The sequence below is a fragment of the Gopherus flavomarginatus genome, chromosome 1 (assembly GCF_025201925.1).
Source record: "Gopherus flavomarginatus isolate rGopFla2 chromosome 1, rGopFla2.mat.asm, whole genome shotgun sequence".
Lineage (NCBI taxonomy): Eukaryota > Metazoa > Chordata > Testudines > Testudinidae > Gopherus > Gopherus flavomarginatus.
Genome location: NC_066617.1, coordinates 190825148 through 190846152, shown reverse-complemented (window position 1 = coordinate 190846152; position 21005 = coordinate 190825148). Strand labels below are relative to the sequence as shown.

General features: G+C 38.6%; 1 long non-coding RNA gene across 1 annotated transcript in view; it reads right to left on the bottom strand.

Annotated features, from left to right (window-relative positions):
* LOC127055707 (uncharacterized) overlaps positions 1-18287 on the bottom strand; it is a 78884-nt gene extending 60597 nt beyond the window's left edge. Inside the window, exon 1 of the long non-coding RNA XR_007775583.1 lies at positions 18272-18287. This is a non-coding gene — a long non-coding RNA (uncharacterized LOC127055707). The remainder of the gene's footprint in view (positions 1-18271) is intronic.
* Positions 18288-21005: the final 2718 nt, after the last annotated feature.

The following is a 21005-nucleotide window of genomic DNA, read 5'->3' as shown; positions in this document are numbered from 1 at the left end:
TACCTGAGCTGGAATACTGTCTGGTCAGGATATTGGGGTTAACAGCTCTCATCTTACAAAGTGTCATGGGATCTCTAATGTCCACAAATGGTCTGAAATACAACGTTCTCTATTGAGATATATATGTCTGTTGCTATATGCTGTGTATGCATGACTTGGGCTCCTAGATGCTATAGTCATAAAAATGAATAATAATGAAACTAATAATACACATTATTTATATATAATAGGTTGAAAATAAAGATTAAGTTTATCAAAACAAATACATGAAGTCAGTAATCCCACTGATTTAATAATTTAAAAGCCATATCAATACAAGTATCCTTAACTAAATTTCAAGATATTACATACATGTGCTATTGGGGAAGAACTCTGTGAGTTTGGCATTATCAAATTGTTTTCCTGATGGGATGATAGAACTTTATTATAGCTTACAATGTAGCTGAAAACATACTTGCGCTTAAGAGACAGTTTCATTTCACTCTTGACAACTAACACAAAGCCACAGATTTGGACAAAGTGAGACACGTATTATAAATAACCATATAATGATTTGTTGAAGATCTTGAAGTATGTTGAACTGTGAAATGAATGTAGCTATCACAACTTGTTCAGTTATTAATTTAAAAATCTTTTTTGCACTCAGTTACTCAACACTTGAATTGAATAAGAGTGATTTCAGAAGACTGAGATGTGTCATATTTATAAGAGGTATTTTTCTCCTTTGTAGGAGTAATCTGAACACCTTTATTTCCCATTATAAGAGTACCTCAGCCCTTCAATGAGATCTCTTTTTCGTGATAGAGGACAAGTGAATGTTGAGTTAGATAGTAAGTTTTTTGGGGCAGTGAACGTCTTTTTCACAGAATCATAGAAATGTAGGTCTGCAAAGGGTCTGAAGAGGCCATGTAGTCCAGCCCCCTGAGCTGAGGTAGGACCAAGTATAATGAGACCAGGGATTGGCAACCTTCAGCATGCAGCCCACCACTGTAAGCCTTCTGGCGGGGCGGGCCGGGCCGGTTTGTTTACACGCCGCATCCACAAGTTCGGCCGATCATGGCTCCCACTTGATGCAGTTCACCATTCTCGGTCAATGGGGGTGGCGGGAAGCGCAAGCCAAGGGATGAACTAGACCACCCCTGACAGCTGTTTGTCTAACCAGTTCTTAAAAACCTCCAATGACAGGTTGTCAAGATAGTATCCCCACTCTGAACCTTAGCGTCCAAAAGATGGGGTACCTGCATGAACCCCTTTAAGCCAATTACTAGCTCAGAAATGATAGAGCTGCCACCATCCAAAAATATAGTGTTTTGGGACACTTTCTGACTCCCCAAACTCTTCCCTGGGGGCCCAAAGACCCAAACCCCCTTGGATCTTAACACAAGGAAAGTAAACCCTTTCCCCCACCGTTGCCTCTCCCAGGCGTCCCCTCCCTGGGTTATCCTGGAGAGACTATACAGATTGAAGATCCGTGAATCTAAAACAAAGAGGAAATCTGCCTTCCCCCCCTTCTTTTCTCCCTCACCACTCCCTGAGAGAGAGACAGATTCCTAACACAGAGAGAAATCAGGCTTTTCCTCTCCCCTTCTCTCCTTTCTCCTACCAATTCTCTGGTGAGTGCAGACCTCTCCCCTTGAGTCTCAGACAAGGGAAAAATCAATCAGGTTCTTAAAAAGAAAAGCTTTTAATAAAAGAAAGAAAAAGTAAAAAATTATCTCTGTAATATCAAGATGAAAAAATGTTACAGGGTCTTTCAGCTTATAGAGAATAGAGAGAATCCTTCCCCCAGCACAATACAAGTTGCAGCAAACAGAAATACAATCCTTCCAGCAAAATATACATTTGCAATAAAGAAAATAATCAGAAGACTACACAGCCTTTCTAACTAGTACTTACTAAATTTAGCAGAAGAGACTTTTTCAGAAAGATTGGAGGAACCTGGATGCATGTCTGGCCTCTCCTAGCCCCCAGAGAGAACAAAGCAAAACCTCAAAAAACACAAACAAAGGCTTCCCTCCACCGAGATTTGAAAGTGTTTTGTCTCCTGATTGGTCCTCTGGTCAAGTGTTCCAGGTTTACCGAGCTAGTTAACCCTTTACAGGTAAAAGAGACATTAACCCTTAACCATCTGTTTATGACACAGGTATTCCACAACCTTCCTTGCTTTGTGTTTGTACAAGACCTAGCACAGTGGGGTCCTCTTCTCTATGGCTGAGACAACTAAATATTACCACAATATAAATAAAATTAATAAATAACAATAATGATAATTATAATGTTTAATGTGGTCTTCGTTTTAAATAAGAATTATCCAACGTGGTGGACCTGAACAATGTGCGCTCTCACCATCACTGAAGAGATCTTGATCCCATGATTAGGCTGGGTCTCTTTCTCCAGGGACTTAAGGGGTGGGAGCTCTAGAGAAATGTGCACTGGATCAGGGTGAACTCTTTGGGTTTTACTGCACTAGAACTTGAATTTATGGGTGATGAATGGCATTTTATCCTAATTTCTTTGGCAGAAGCAAGATCACCATGACATGGTGATTTCAAAGGGTTAGTAGCCTAGTCATAAGGGGTGGGATCTCCTGTAGAGGATACTCTCCTCTTCTCTTCATAACCCTTCCAGTATGACAGGCAAATAAACAGCCTGAATTGTTTAATCAACTATTTAATTAATTTAATTATTTAATTGTTTAATCAATTATTTTCCTTTTGTTAAGGGATGGAGTCATATTTACTTAAATACCTGCCTCATGAAAAGTGTTTTCCTAAAACACTATGGTAAACACTACTTGTAGTCTAAGCACCAAATGACAAACAAAACATAGCAATCAGATTCTGGAATGCCCTTCTGGATAGCTTTTGTCATACAGGAGAGAAATGGAATGCAGCATTTAGAGAACAGTTCAGTTTGATGAAAAGTACAGAGATAGAATCTAGAAAACCTATTATCAAATGGCTTATGTCAACCATGTGATTGTGAATGAGAAGGAAACATTCATAAAAGTGTGAATCTTCTAGAAAAAGTACATCAATACACTATATATAACTCATGGTGCTATGCACAAAGTATGCAGTATGCATAGAGCAGCAGAGCTGAGCAAGTCTAAAGAGGGTATCCTTTTTTGCTGAGTTCCATCCAGTCAAGTCACCTGTCCTTCTCTGCTGTCACAGATGCTTGGATGTGAGGAATTGTCATGGGGTGCTACCTTTCAGCATGCCCCCTTGTGGCCTTGCACATGTGTTGCACTCAACCACCTCTGGTTCTTTCAGTCATTTACTACATCAAATTAATTCAAACATATACCTCCCTTGCAGGTTCTGGTTTATGCACATATTCTAAAGAGGGAAAATCACTTATTAATTGCTTAACTTCATGCCCACTCTGGTAAGGTAAGAATCCTGCATGGCTTCCTCTCCCTATTTAGGAGGCCCAATCCTTCCTCCTTGGCTAAGTGGAGACCCCTGCTCCTTAAACCATGACTTCAGCACTGACCTACCAAAACCAGAATCTGCTTTTGTTGTCACGTTGAAAGAATCACAATGAAAATCAAATTCCACATAGCAGCCCCACAGATTTCAGAGAAGGTCATATTGTGGATACATGCCACTGAAACTGCTATCTCCTTGTCTGAGTGAATTCTAAGAAAATCAGACACAGGCACACCAGTTGATTGATAACCATGGGCACCAGGTTTGTATGATTTTTGGTGGTACCTAGAATGGTCCAAGCAGAGATTCTCTCTTTAACTATTTTGTGATGTACATTTTCTAATTGTCCTAAAGGTGTATGGCAACTTTCCTGGATTCAATGACAACACTTTATTATCCTTAACTTCCTGATGTCTTTGCAGGATCAGACAAAATTTCTAGATCATCTCTCTTGGCAGATTGAATATGATTTGCATCAATATTGTCCTTTTCTGTGATGTTATTTTGAATTTCCACAAGCATGCCCAGTTAATGTATGAAAGAATTTAAGAGCTCAACAACTTTTCTAAAAGCATCCTATTGTGAAAGTAATGCATTAAGCAATATCTGTAAGTTATATTGCCTTCTAGCAGTGCATTAAGCACTCAGATCTTACAGTACTGAGGGAGGTATGAGAACCTATATAGTTTAGAATAGAATAGAAAACAGTATTTCCATTTTAGAGACTACAAATTTATTTGGGCATAAGCTTTCATGGGCTAAAACCCACTAAAGCCCATGGAAGCTTTTGCCCAAATAAATTTGTTAGTCTCTTAAGGTGCCACAAGGACTCATTGTTTTTGCTGATACAGACTAACATGGCTACCACTCTGAAATATTTCCATTTTTGTGCCTCTACAATTTTCCCCCGGAAATGTAAATGAAAAGTCAAATTTTTGTGTGTCAAGTTCACTCACTTTCCCCAGGCTACACTCATGATACACCAGCACACTTGAAAAAGTATTCTGATATCACACACTTTTTAAAAGTATTTAACTGTAATTCAGCAGCCTAATTACATGTATTTCTAGCATTTATTTTTAAATATTTTAGTTCTCTCACATGGCATTTTTTTAATTTTGGTATGTTTGAAAATGTTGACTGGTGAGGATAATTACCCTGGGATCTATGTCATCCATATTTTTTTTATTCCCTTATCATCAAGTTAATTTATTTTGGCTATATCCTGTAACTGATTTGTAGGCAAAATTTTCACTACTTTGACTTATTCCAGTACGATAAAACCTAATTTAAATACAGATAAAAACTTTACTTCTCTTCTTTCCCCCAGCCACCATGCCTCTGCTCTGTTCTCAAAATATCTAATTTACTTTAACTTGGGAATATTTCTTAAAGTTACCTATGGGTCAATCATTTGCTTTTCCATACGCTATCCCTTAAAGTCCTGCTCCCAATTCCATTCACATTCCGTTTTTAATGCTGATACTTATGAAGAGTATAGTGTTTATATTTACCAAGGTGTGAAAGTGGAGTGCGATAAAAAATTGGGGGGAGGGGTTAAAAATAGACCTGCATGTAATAGGTGGGTTGCTGTTTGCTGAGGTTTAAGGGAATAACTATTATTCGGTTTTATTTAAAAATTTTGAAAGGTGGTCTATTTATAGTTCAAAGTTTGTGGCTTGTAATTCTTGTGCTAGAAAGAAAAGGGGGGAAAACAAACGAAAAAGATTCTTAGGGTTACATTTCAAAAAGAGAGATTTCTTCTTCTCTGACAAATTCATTAATCTTGTAGGGGGGTGGGAATGATGGAAAATTTAATGCGCAGTGAAGAGTTAATGTATTCAATTTAGGAAGTAAATTCTATCATTTAAAATGTGAAAGAGAAGGATTTTAGTCCTGCCTGAAGTGCAAATCTCAGTACAGCCTTAACTCTGGAGTCACTAACAACATCTCCATATCACTGTCATGACATGCATAATTACTACAAGCATACACCTAAGTCTATTGATTAACTTATTTTGTGACTCAAAGTAATACCTCTGACCTTCACCACTGGAAGATTAATTAATATTCCTCTAATTCAATCTTTTGTATCAATCTTTTGCTTGTAGACTGTTCATGCCATTTTTTTCATATGATTTATCCATGAGAAAATGGAGCCTTCCCCCATCCTGACTGGGACCTTTACATTCTACTGTAATATAAATAATAATATTCCTAACAATGCAAAATGTGAGTAGTATGTACTTACAGGACTAGTAGGTCTACCCACATAAATACCGTTCAGTGGGTGAAATTCACCCCTGTACAGAATAGTGCTCAAATAGTGCATAGGCTATATATATGTAAAGACAGAGAGAGCAAGAGATACAGCACATGTTTTGAACAACTTTGGACTCTAAAGTCTAAACAGAGAGGACACGAAGTATTAGAGAAAGGAAGTATTATTAACCCACTTGGGGATGGAGATCCGTGGTACAGACACACTTGTCTACACAGCAAAAGAAGATAGGTGGCAGCAAGTGTCAGAGCCAGGGTCAATTTACTCGGGCTTGCAGAGCTCAGGCTTCATGGCTAAAATAACAGTGTGGATGTTCAGGTTTAGCTGGAACTCAGGCTCTGAAACCCAGCATGATGGGAGGGTCTCGGAGCACAGGCTCCAGCCTGAGCCTGAATGTCTACACTTCTACGTTTAGCATCGCAGCACAAGCTCCATGAACCCGAGGCAGTTGACTCGGCTCTGACACTTGCTGGAGCTGTTTTTTTGCTCTGTAAATGTACCCTAAGTGGCTTGCCCAAAGCCATAAAAGAAGCTGTATGTCCAGGAATTGATCTCAGATCCCTTGAATGCTTGTCTGGTTATGTAACCAGACAACCCATGCTACCTATGAAGGCCAGCTTTCCGTAGTCATTCACGTACATTGTGGGTAAAGGTTGCAGGCCACAATTGATTATTTACACAAATAAGATCTGCTCAACATAGATGTAGGTTGTAGAATTAAAACCTTGATGACATTTATGTGGGACAGATGCTTTTCAAAGTTTTTTCTATTAGACTTGTGAAGCTCCTGTTACTGTCAGCTAGGAGATACTTATATGAATCAATGGCAACATATGACCCTTTTCTTCTTACTCTTCGTAGTGAAGAGGATTATAATGTAGGAGCAATTTGTTCTCAAAGTTTCAATCAGTCTTTTAGGGGAAATACACTGATACTTCCTGTGTCACAGATAATACCAAAGTCATGGAGCCTCTTCATATTAACAAAGACATCAAACAACAACCTGCAAAGTGCTGTCTTTAGAAAATTAATCATTTGATGATCTGTTAAACTGAATGTTTCATAAAAAATATATTTATTTACTTATTTATAGGATGAGGCAAAAACATTAGAATGAAAATAAATCAACATTTCAGCTATACTACCAAGTCTCAAAATTCATATCTTCTTGCAGAATGGCTGACGATTGTGTAAGATATTGATTTTACATTCTAAAGGATTCCTGTAAGTGAAAAAGTCTGTATAAGTGTGTGTATATTTATAGAGAGAAAATTATTCCATTACTTTTGTTGTTAATATGGATACAAAGAGTTTTCATAAATATTAGTTTTACAAATAAGTAAAATTACATTTAAAATCTGTATAAGAAAATTTCTCTTCAATGTTCAAAATATAATATATAATTATAATGCATACTAATTCTCTGTCTGCATGAGACTTTTCTAACATGCTGACTCTCAAAAGTCTAAAGGAAATTTAGTGTTTGTTTCCTTCCCATCCCCCCACAATATTTTTATTTTTATTTTATTTCCTCAGCTTTATCACAACATATTAGAAACATTCTGTTCTAAAAATAGAGAACACTGGTAGCGATGGACAATCTGGAACAGACAAGAGTATCAGGTAAGGAGGTAACACTGATCCACAGTATTTCTGATTCCTGGCTGATGTTAGAATGGTACTGTGTTCGTGTTCGAGGGAAAAAAATACATGCTTGCAAGTGATGTAAAAGAAAATTAAAAGAAAACTGAATTTTATAATGTAGGAACAAAATTTCCAACCTTGACTGTCCAAAGTTAAACTCATAAATCCTTATGTAGGCACCAAAAGAAAGGTGTCCTCAATTTCAGAGGTGCAGAACACTCCAAACTATGATGGTAATAGGTGTTGTGGGTGCTCATTAACTCTGAAAATTCAAACTAGTTATTTAGCTGTGTAATAGGATGGCTTGTCCATTAAGGGCTGGGGCTAGCTAATCTTCAGTACAGAATGAGCCACACCTAGGAGAGATCAGGATGATTGCAGCCTGCTACTGCTCTTTATACGGCAATGCTCAGGGATTAGAGACCGCTGGAAGTGAGCAGGATCTAGCAGAAAGTCCTGAGAGTTAGGACCAAGCCTCCAACCAATTGGGCCTGGGAGTGGCCTGCCAAAGCAGGAAAAGCCCCAGGTAGGAAGGCCTGGGAGGAGGAAGAAAATCCGTTGTTTGTGTGAACTTTTGGATGGACTTGAAAACTATTTTGAATGTTTGTTAATTTAATAAAGCACAACCCAAGAAGGGATGGGAATGGACCTTCTGAGTTTCTTGACTAGTCCAAGAGGGAGAACTGAGGCATGTTCTCAGTGGCTTGACCTAGGCCACAAGGGAGTGCATGGGAGGCAGTTGGCCCAGTTACAATGTGCCTAAAGGGTTTTGTTACTTAAATTTAGGAACCAGATTTGTAAATTTTCCACTTGATTGCCACAACATTAAGACACAAGAGAGCAACCTTTACTCATGCGAGTAATTTTACTTAATAAAATAACCCAATTGAAGTAAATGAAACTACTTGTGTATGCATAGGTGCCGTGGAGCATCCATGGGCAAAAATGAGCAGGTGCTCCGCACCCATCAGCAGCCAAGCTCCCCCCTCCCCGCGTCATTCTCCTCCCCCCAGCATGCCGTGTCCCACTCCTCCCCATCCCTCCCAGCACTTCCCACCCCCTGCCAACTGTTTGGCAGCGCTTAGGACTTTCTTGGTGGAAGGGGGCGGAGCAAGGATGCAGCGCACTCAGGGAAGGAGGTGGAAAAGAGGTGGGGCAGGAGTGGGAACTTGGGGGAAGGGGGTGGAATGGGGGCAGGAAGGGGCAGGGACCTTGGGGAAGGGGTGGAATGGTGGCAGGGCAAGGGCAGTGCAGGTGCGAGATGAAGCAGGGCCGGGGGATCAAGCAACCACCAGGTAAAGAGGAAGTCAGCACCTATGTGTGTATGTATGGATTACTAGTGTAACACCGACAAACACTGGTTGTTGGCAGGCAGGATCGGATCTGGGACCTCTGAAGCTAAATGCATGAACCTCTACTGAAGAGACTGGCAACCTCTGGCCCATGGCCTGCCAGGGTAAGCACCCGGGCAGGCCAGACCAATTCGTTTACCTGCCGTGGGAAGCCGCAGTCAGCACATCCCGCAGTCCTCATTGGCCTGGAGCAGTGAATCCAGCCAGTAGGAGCCATGATCAGCTGAACTTGTGGACGCGTGCCAAAGGTTGCCGATCCCTGCTCTACTGCATGAGCTAAAAGCCACATGGCCCTTAGCTAAGGCTGTAGCAGACTCATTAATCACTAAGTAGTCTTGGTGCCACTAGAGGGGACAGAGCACCACACCCAAGAGGTGTGTGGGCTATGTAAGGACTACAGCACAGGACCCTTCATAGTTTTAAAAACACTGTGGAGTCCTATATCTATACAAAAATGTAGCACTAAAATTTTAAAGGTGCATTGCAAGCGCTTAAGGAAGTATGAAATAACTCTCTGATAAGATTCCAAAAAGGAAAAGAAGTCTACAGCCATTGTTTAAAATCTTAATTAGCACTGTGTGTGAAGTGAAATGGGAGATAATCACAGCCTCCTTAAAAGCCTGAGAAATTTGAGTTACTGTCTCTTTGCCAGAGTGAGCAACATCATAACTACCATAAGCACAGCTTTGAAATAGGTATGTGTGCAGGGCTTAGTATCTGTATTTGTGCCTCAAATCATTTGTTTTACATTTAACATTTGTCATGTTTTATTGCCACAGGGAGACAGTGCACACATGTTGCATGCTATAAAGAAAACAGAGCTGGTTAGGAATGTTTCAAAATGACTTTTCTTCAGAAAAGTTTCCTCAGGTCAAGGGTGGAACTTCTGGTCCAAATGAGAGTGAGTGAGAGTCCCCAGAATAGCCTGGTGGTTAGGGCAATCAGCTGGGAGGTCCAAAGCAAGGATGAGAACCTGTCATTCCCTATATCCCCATTATGTGACATACTCACCAGGTTATTCTGGGGTTGGTGTTTGTCCATGTCTCCTGCCAAAACTGTTCCACTTTGCATAAATAATTAAATATTCATTGGGAAAGAGACAGACTGACTACAGGTCTGTTGCATCTTAGGTGCATTTAACATGTGCGATTTCAGCTTTATGTGATCGGCAAAAACAAGAAAAAAAAAAAGAAAAATAACAATTGTAATACTGTTCCTGTAGTGCGATTCTGCCCGCCATTACACTCAATGTAATTTTGACTATACGCGATTTTCACTTTACGCACTGACTGCGGAATGTAACCCCAGCGGAAGATGCGACAGACCTGTAACTCTGCAGCTGGCTGGTAATGGCAGTCTCTTGGAATGTGCATATCAGGCAGAACAAGGACTTGTACCTGGGTCTCCTACATCCCAACTAGCGCCATAACAACTGGGCTATTGACTATTCTTGGGAGGATGGCTCTCCTTCCTCCCCACCCTAAAGTAGAATGGGAAAAGTTTTGGAATCTCACTAACTTTCATGGGACAGGATCTCTGACCCAGATCTAAATGAAATGCAACACAAGCATTTTAGCATCTTTCTCACAGAAGGAAATATATTTTAGACATATCTGCCAGTTTGACAATTCTCCACACATGCATGGGCATGCACGCATGTATACATACGCACTCAGAATAAGTGGTAGTTAGTTATCAAAAAGCACAACCACAATATGACTACAGTCAGATTATTATGAAGCGTAACCATAATAACGTGAAAGCAAGAGGGGTCAGAAATGAATTGAATTTTCAAGCAAAAATTAAATAAAACTGCATCAAAAATACAACTATACTGTATTAAAAAATCTAGTGTTTAGCAATATTTGCAAAATGATGTTCCTTTAAATTTTAATCCTGGTAATCCTTAGTTTATTTTGAGTGACAAAAGCTACCAAGAGTTTTAAATGCTCTGGATCCAATCCAGCACACTAGAGCTGTGGACCTCAGCCACATCTCTTGAGAGGCAATGACTGCTGGCTCCAAGGCAAGATGATCCAGACTGAAGAAATGTCAGCCTGCTCTAGAAGATGAAAGACTCCCAAACAAAATGATGCGTTAGGAAGTTGTGATCCTGCAGGTAGGAGGGACAAAATCCCCCCCCTCTTTCTCTTCTCCGCCACTTCCTATGTTTACTGTCCCAATCATACACACACAGACTACTAAGCCTGTGCACTGTCTGCAAAAGTGGGACTGAAAAGCAACAGAGGAAGATAGCCAAAATAAAATCCATCCATTTAACAATGACAAGAATAAGCTCAGCAATAAAGAAATATAAAACAAATTAGGCACAAACTGTGTGCTTTTAGCCTTTTCATTATGTTCTCCCCTGAGCATTTGTCACTTTTTCCATTCTCCTTTGTGTCCCCTCCTTCCCAAGCAAACACATTATCAGTTACAGTACATGTGAAATATTCGCTGTAAGCTTCTTGGGGCAAAAGTTATTTTCTTATTTTATTGTCTAGCTCATGCACATACAAATGGTACAATGCAACCAGTAATAACAATAACTCCCATTGCTCCAGGAATGACTGCGTTAAGGGTGGAGTTGAACATGCTCTGATCCAGCTGACGGGTTGGGACATCGATCTTTTAAAAACAAAAAACAGCTTAAAGTACTCAGAGTGGGAGGATAAGGCTCATTAGCGTGCGGCAAAAGGCATTCTACCCTCCCCCACTGTCTGTAACATTGTTAAGGGAGGTGGACTCCACCTGTACACACACAACCAGTGATTTTGGGGCTCTCTCCTCAATCATTTTTCCCTTCTCATATTATGAAGTAAGTGTTTCTTCTTTGGATTTCATGCATCTTCCTCCCTTCCTGGAGTTATCATTCAGCAATATCCTGATATTTTTGAGGCTGTAGCCCTTTTAAAATTCATCTACTAATATTCAGTAAGCCAATGAAGAACCTATTACATATCCCTGTTTGAGAATATTAGGGGGTGGTCTGAGTATATCTGATGAATAGTGGCAACATCTGGCAACCCCTACTCAAAACCTTGTGGTAATCCAATCTCAATATAATTAATATATACCATAAATATATGAATCACTTATTCTCTGTGAAAAAGTCTTTTTCTTGATTCTATAACCATCATGAGTTAATAGAATCTCCAAACTTTACAACATATTGCTGTTTGAAGACAGAATTGGCACACAAACCTCTCTAATTTAACTTCTTAAATTTATTATAGCTAGCAGTAGTTCCAACAAGCTAGTTTTACAAATAGATGGAAAATATGCAAACTCATTACTGTTAGCAAAGTTACCCACACTTTTCTTTCTACAGTTCTATTTTCCTTGTTATTTGGGGAGCTGTTGTATTGCAACTGATCAGAAAACAAACCTGTCAATACTGAGAGTATTTTAAAATCTTCGCAGAGAGGTTTGGGAGATTACAAACACTGGTGAAAAATGTCTTTTGGCCATAAGTTTGAGACAATTCAGGAACTATTGTTTGCTGTTGCTTCATATTATGAAAATTAAATGAGTGACTTTATGAATCTCTAAGAAAGCCAGAGTAAAAGTGTATTAAGGGATACATTAATAAAATAATTTTTGAAGACATTAATTTAATCTACAAAATATGGAATCTGACATATTTAGATTAAATTTTATTTTAGATATTGAAATCTACTCAAAGCTAAGCATGCGCTCCTCCTCTGGATATATGACAGATTTTTTTGTGCAATACAGATTAAGGGATTCTAAAACAATAAACAAGTTAGTATCTTTTCTACTTATACATGCTGAAACAATGCCAAAGCCACAAAAGTTATGGTTGCATATCACTAATATGAGGCTTGTATTTCACTTTCTTCTGATCAGATAATTTTTATTGCATGCTGCTGTATTGTTGAATATAGAAATAAAAATTTTAAATGCACGGTGTCCTATTGTTAGAAAATTCATGCCAAATCTCTATATAAATAATTGTAAAAGTCTGCACATCTGTAAATCAGTAAGGTATTTCCCCCTTATCAGTGGTTCAGTCTATTTCAGGTGACCAATCATAAATTTCATTTGACATGTGCTCTAGGTAACAACAGAATATGGGATGAGGAGCTGTAGATATAGTAAGGAATATATAATTATCTCTGATACCTGTAAACTACTGGGACTCAAATAGTGAAGATATCAGATGGCAATTTTTTTCTCCCCAAACATGTTAATAGGTTGGACAAAAATGAAATTTCCAGTCTTGACTTCAATACGAAAAGAAAACCAGTAACCATACTTTTTAAGACAACATTTAGTGATCTTTATATATGCAACTATTGTTACATTTTACATACAGTACAACCAAGCCCAGGCTGTCAAAAACCATTATCTGGAATCCCAAAATCATGAGACTGCCTTAAAAATCATGAGATTTAAAAAATAATAAAATGTTTGGTTCCTTTTATTTGCCTTCTGGGAGCTGGAGCCGTAATCGGTCAAACGGGCAGACGTGGCAAGTAAACAAACCGGCCCGGGCAGGCCGCATGCCAAATGTTGCCGATCCTGAAGTAGACACTGACTACATATCTCACATACTCAGAAGAAAATCATTCTATTGTTTATATTTCATTTTAATATGTCTCAATAATTTAAAATTGATTAAAAAGGGGGGAAATACTCAGTTAGTGACACCAAAGTGCTACATGGAAGACATGGGTTCAATTTTTAACATGGGATCTTAAAATGGACTGTTCTCCATATCAGCTAATCAGGGCTGAATTCCCACCACTGATCTGCACTGTGGACACCTGTTAAACATTCTGCCTTTGGTCCACATATGAAGCTCCCACTGCTCCCAATGAGAGTTCTGCATACAGCAAAAAGGGCAGAGTGCTCAAGCTTGCACCATTGAAATCAATGGGAGTTTTGCGCTTGAATTGTATGAGAGCAGGATCAGACCCAGAATATGCAAAAAGGATGTGCACTGCCCATAAAAGATCCATAGAGCAGATGACAGGGGGAGAACTGTGACCACAGTCTCCAGAGGGAAAAGGCTGGTATATATTGTATTACTCCAAACTTCACAGCAGCCAGTTTGGAATAGCAAGAATCTTGGAGAGTTGTCTCATCCCACTGAGCTGCAGCATATGCACAGTGAGGTAGCTCCTATTATTACACGGGTAGGAAAATGAGATAAAAATAGAAGTGAGTCTAAAATCATTAATTGGATAAAAGCACTGTGGGTGAAATCCTGACCTCTGTTGAAGCCAATAGCAAGAATCCCACTGACTTCAATGGGGCCAGGATTCCTTCTTGTGATTCCATTTGGATTTATCTAATATCTTGAGTCACTGTGTCAAAAGTAGGAGAGAAACACCCGATGAGTATAAGTCCTTAGTCATGGCCAGATCCATGAGGTTATCTCCTTACAGTCAGATGTCTGAGCTCCTTTCAAAGTCCTGTCCCCCAAGCCAAAAGAGAAAGAGTCCGTCTAACAGATGGCTTTATACAGTGTTATTGACAACATCTGTGTGTCCCCATGCCTTCATCACTGGTTAAGAAAGATGGCACAGAAGACTAATTATTTACTGCAAGGAATGAGCAACTATGTTTTTTAACTAAATTATTGCCATAATTAAAAATCTTTTAAAAATGAATAAAACTGATTCATTTCAGTCAGGACACTGATTACCAATGTGTATTCTGTATAAACACAAAGGTTATGGAATTCTGACTAAAAGCTGGGTGAATAATTCATAATGAATCATTTATTCGACAATCTTAACATTTTCCCCTTCTGTTTACAGATTATCCAAAGGCAGATTGTGATTTTCTCAAATTTAATCATTCTGGATAAAATTCACTCCTGTGCATAGGAGCAGAATAAGATTTTATGCTACTTAAGCCTTTAAAATAAGAATGTAGGAATCACCATACTGAATCAAAACTAAGGTCCATCTAGTCCAGTATCTGATCTCTAACAGTAGTTGGAACTAGATGTGTCAGAAGAGACTTACGTTATGCATAGGTCTCATGCTAGCTCTCTGCACAGAAGTGAATATTGCTGTGGCTTGAACATTTCTTGGTTTGCAGCATATTTGTGAGCAGTTCATTGTGTATATTCCATATTTGAACTGCAAGGATAATCTGTTACATCACATGGCATTGCTTCTGTTTCCTCACTGGATTAACACAACTCTTATAAGTAGGTTTCTTGTGTGAAAGCCGAGCATAAAAATTTTTATTTTCCAAGAATGTTCTAAAAAATGTGATTAACTTACCCTGTTTCTGTCATTAAACTCAGTAGCTAAAAGAGTCACAAGATGCCATCATGAGGGGGAGGGGTGAAACAAATTTGTTTACAAATTCAAATTCAGACTGTTAAAATGAATTTATTTATAAATACAATGGATTTTTATACCACTGTTGACACAGCTGTACCTCTGACAGATATTTTTAAGTATGTTTTTCCAAAATAGATAATTGAAGCTTTCACTATTCCACTTAGTCCCCAGATTCACTCCTCATAATGAAGAAAGTGTATCCAACACTAGTACAGTAATGGATAAAAAGCAGATTAAAAAAATGACTTTCATATTTTCAAACAGACCTCTGAATCTGAGACTGCAAATTGTACATGTGCATCCGTACACAGATTGCATGTTATAGATCAGTGATACTCAGACCTCAGTGGTTCAGGAGCCAAATTAGCAATCACAATTACCTAAAAGAGCCACAGTAGTGTGAATTTATTTTTTCATTTACTCACTCACTCTCTCTCTATATAGATATAGATATCAGGATGCTCTCTCTCTATATATATAGTAAATAACATAGCAAACGCATCCCGATTGGTTAATAACTTAGACTGGTGAATAATTAAATCACACAGTGTTTTGATATCATGTGCTGAAAAAGCCACAGGAGAGACATTAAAGAGCCACTTGCAGCTCGCAAGCCTCAATAGGAGTATCAATGTTCTAGATAAAGCACATACACCTCTACTTCAAAATAACACTGTCCTTGGGAGCCAAAAAATCTTACCGCGTTATAGGTGAAATAGCGTTATATCGAACTTGCTTTGATCCACCGGAGTGCGCAGCTCCGCCCCCCCCCCCGGAGCACTGCTTTACCGCGTTATATCCAAATTCGTGTTATATTGGGGTAGAGGTGTATTTTTACCTGTGTTCACATATAGAACTGGCTATATGGGACACTCATAAAAGTTTTAAAGTCTATAAAAATATGTTCCTCAAAATGTAACATTCAGGGTTTTGTTTTTTTTTTTAAAGAGGTAATTCCTGAATATCCATGTTTGTAGAAAACTCTACTTCATTGTTATCCTGTATTGTGGTAGCAAGCAGAGGTCTCAATCAGCACTGGTGCTCTACTGTGCAAGATGTTCTACAAACACATACAAAAGAATGGCGCTTGGCCCAAAGAGCTCCATAACCTGTACTGAAATGTGCTATTATTTATTTAAAGTATGCATCAGATACATAGGAATCCCATGTATTCATAACAATGTGAAAACTATATACAAAACATGTTGATCTCTTCTTGCCTATGCTACAGTAGTATTTATGGTAGCTGCTGGGTTTTGCTGCTTCCTGCTAAAGCCACAGACACTGAAGCTCTAAGAATGTACCTTCTTCTGGGACACTCTGTGCATCTTACAGTCTAAACAGGCAGACAGTGCAAGTGCTTTGGGTTCAGGCACATGTTCTTACAAACTGATTTGTTTGACTGACATGTTTTGCTTAGCAATTGGAGACATCTTTATGTAAGAGGAGTCAGGTTGGAACTTGAAAAAAGTTTTCTTTTTTCCAGAGCTATGAAAGTGATATCATTACTGATATTTGTTAACGGTTGATATTTTGTTTGATGGTGTACAAGACAGAAATAAAGGCGTGGAGCAAGATTCTCAGACATAACTAGTGATTTTGGGTGCCCAACTTGAGGAACCTTGAAAAGCCTGATTTGCAAAAAGTGCTGAGCCTCTATCTATGGAAAATCAGGCCTTTTCACCAAACCTATGAAAATTAGGTCCTTTCAAGGTGTCTCAAGCTGGGCACCCAAAGTCACTTGTCACTTTCCTAAATATTGGCCTCATTTCCTATCAGTGAGAGATTATAATCTGAAACACAAACAAAAACATTGCAGGAGAGCCGAGAAGATGGTAACAACTGAGCTTTTTTTTTTTATTCAAAGAAAGAAACTGGAATGGTAACAGTGGGTGGGTTTGCACTGGAAGGTCCTGTGAAAGAAGGGAGTGTTTGGAGAGACTTCAATGAAAGGAGGTTTACCCCTTGGAGTACTGGGTTGGGAGGATGTTCCAGGTGTTGATGGCATCATGGAAGAAAGCACGAAGAAGAGAGTGAGAGAACTAAGAGTGGGATGAGGCTAACATTACTGACAGAGCGAAAGGGGTGAGGTAGGATACAATATGAAACAAGAGAAGCAATAGAACTAGGAGAATCTACATTAATTTGACTTCTCTTGTTTTGCCTGTCAGCAGTAATTTTAGCTGTCTTTACAACCTGTTCTAATGTCCATTGAAATGGATGGAAAGGCTGCTATTTATTCAGTGGGTTTTGGATCAATCCCTATATGCATTCTGGAAGTAAAAATAGTCTGTGAAAAAAATCTGTCTCTGTCCACTCATTTCTCTCCCAACAAGCAAGTAACCTGCTTGAGATGTCCAGTGTTTTCTTGTGCTCTCGGAAGTTGAGGCAACATAAAAGTGATGGGGCTTGCCAGCTGAAGAAGGCAGAATTAAAACTATACTCCATGCATGCAATATGGTGCAAAGTACATCATGAACACACACAACAATGGAAATCAAGTAATGAAAATCCTTTGCTGATGCCAGAATCATTTAATACCACAGTGACTAGGCAAGCAGGAATTCAAGATGTAAAAGCTCTGAGCTCTAAAATGAATCAACCTACCCCTATAGGCACACTAAAAGAGACTTGAGGAGTTGATGTTCTGCCCAGAGTCATTGCTACCCAGTTGCTTTTCACAACAAAGCAATTAATTTTAAATATTGATTTCAATTTAACAAATCTGTATTTATCATTTTGTAAAGACACCGTTGGTTGACCCTACCTCCCACAGTTGCTGTGCCATCCCCATGGTATTGAAATACTGCCTGTGGACTGTCAACAGGTAATACTACTTGAGATGCTGATACATGAGTAGGAAAAGGCAGACTGACAACAGGCAGCATGAATGGGAGAACTTACCAAGGTTTGAAAACCTGTAAATACTAATACAAACTGGGGGGGAAATGAGACAACAGGAGAGCATGAGGGAGGAGAAGATGAATGGATAAAAAGAATAAATACATATAAGATTGGGAAAATAAACTCTGCTCCCACCCAGGAAATATTTCTTGAGATGATCTTTTTTTTTTTTTAACTGGAAACTGACAACATTGGCATTTTCAATATTTTTGCAATAGATTTGCTGATGTTTCTCTAAGAATACTATAGAAGTTCCTTAGGAATTAGTCCCTAAAATCTTAAAGAATATTTCCCATCAATAAACTAACTTCTTTATATATTTTTTCTTACCTGTACAATTTATCAGTAGGCAGACCTCTGAAGAATATATGATGACAAGCTGTAAAAGAAAAAAAAAGTGTTAAAATATAATCCATCTCTCACTTCCATAATTCTAATAGTAAATTAATAAACAGAAACAAGAAGTTCATATCATACAAATTTTGAACAGTAAAAATATACTAACCCCTGTATATCTTAAAATCCATCAAATGCCTACCTCAATAGAAGTTAGGGCCCTGGATGACCGATAGGATTTATATTAACAACCACCACCACCACCACCACCGCCACCATCCCCCATAATGTCCTACTGAGAAACTAATGATTGTAGTTACCAGTGGCCATGATTATTCTTTTTGCTAAAATATATATGGCAGCAGCCCCATATATTTAAGTACAAAAAAGACTCTAGAATAATTTCCCTTCTAACATGCCTAATATTCAGAGATTTTAATCTCTGCTAGAAAATGTAAAAAACTCAAAATAGTTTGATGCTTTTTGAAATATTGGTTTCTCTCTCTCTCTCACACACGCACACACACTCACTCACTCTCTCTCAAAACACAAGTACAGGTTGCAAAGTCAAGTACTCAGAAGTTAAGCTATGCCTGAAGCAAGGCTGCCCTATGCAATCTTAAATTGGGCCCCTTATGGATATGTATTATAATACAGTCTTTAATTACATGATCACATGCTATTTTCCCCCACAGGATCCCTGCTCATTTAATATACAGGACGGACGGTGCTCAATTAACAAGCAGCCATTCAATATTTTGTTTTATCCATATAGTTCAATGTGCCACCATAGGCCTTATTTACTGCACACTATTTAAACCCTGCTCTGAAGACAGAATTATGAATTTCCTCATGGACTTTTCTATCACAATGCATCACAAACGCTATTTATCTTCACGAATCCCCTGTGAGATAAGGGATTGGTATTATAGCCATTTTCCAAATGGCGAGCTAAGGCACTGAAGGTTGGAGGTCAAAGGTTTCTACCAATTTGAGACGATGGTTGCCAGTTGTGCTTGGATGTATTCCTAGTGGTTTCATCACATGACAATCTCAAATGAAAGATTAATCTTTAATTCCTGGAGACTCCAGGGCAATCCTGCAGGGTTAGCAACCCTATTTTAGACACGTACGACCTGCTATATAATTTTTTATTTAGCATTATATAGTACTTTATATATTCAAACACAGCTCCAACCTACTTCAGTTGCGGTTGTGAGTGCTCAGCACTTCTGCAAATCAGGCCCAGAGTTTCACGTTGGGCACCCAGAAAATGAGGAACACACAGTTAGTGACCACCTGTGCAAACTTTCATTTAAGTGATTTGTTTAGCACTACATAGGAACTCTATGGCAGAGGCAGGGATAGAATCCAATTCTCCAGGGCAGCATTCAATTGCCTTAACCACAAGATCTTAATTTTCTCTTCCTGTAATCTCCTGTTTTCTTCACTACACACCTTCCAACAAATGTAACAAATGAAGCAGGTGTCCTACAGTCAACAGTTTCCTTCACTGCACAACACTCAGTCATCTCCAGATGAGATTTTATAATAGGAAGCATTGGGCAACCCTAATAATAAGCAGTACTACTAGCCCCGCCAATAATACAGAAAGGGAACTCCTTTCCTTTCCTTCAAAAAGTATCATTGTAACTGGTTTCAGTTATACTGTACAGTATGTGGAAATGTATTCATACACACACCAGGTTACAGCACCTAGCATTATTTAAACAAACAAGAAACTGACTGCAGCCATGTGCACAATTTTGGAATGGACCAATAATCGGCCATGTGGATGTACAGAAACATATCACAAACACAGTTAGATCAATCTATCTAACTTCAGCACCTAAAACGCACTGACCCAAAAGCAGGAACACTTGTCACAATTAGCATTAATTTGTGCAAAGAAATCCAAGAGCAGAAACAAACGAAAGCCTCAGCAAAGCAACAGTCCAATGAAAGGTCATACATGAGATATGAAGCTCTAAAATGAGAGGAGGGGGAAAATCACCTACAACTGCTCAAAAATTCAATGATTACTTAAAAACCGATTCATCAATACCCAAAATATGTCTGTGAAAATATACTATCCAAAAGTGTAAGCAAGAATATTAGTACAAAACGAGTTAGGATTTAACATGTGCATTTTCATGTTCAATATTCTAATTACCTTTAGGACTTTATTTTTTAAATTCAGGACCAAAGGCATCTTAATTACATTTTAGCCTTAACAATGTAGTAGAAGTTTCCATTTTAGATGTTTCTTCTTCCCTAATACTTACAGAGACACACAAAAGCATACCAATAAATGGCTAAAAATGCAGAATTAGACCCACAGTTATTTATGATGCTCCAGAAATGGGGTGGGCACATAGTGACAATTTAAGCAGCCATAAATATTCTCATCACTGAATTTATTTAACTATCATTATTAGCCTGAGCCTCCACTCTGTGAATATGTCAGTACCTGCCTTTTTCTTTCTTAGTTGTACAAAGTTGTATACAAAACTTGATTCTGCTAGCAGTGGGTATTTTGACATTGGTTTCATTATGAATAGGAAGAGGCGCTACATTCCCCCCATTCTTTCCATTACCCTCACTGATATTGCATCGACTCTTTGATTCTATAAAAATGTTTACTGAAGGTGTTTCAGCAATGCCTCATTTAAATTCTTCTCACAAAAAATGTTTTCAGAACGTGCTATGGGGCATTTAAATCTAAAAT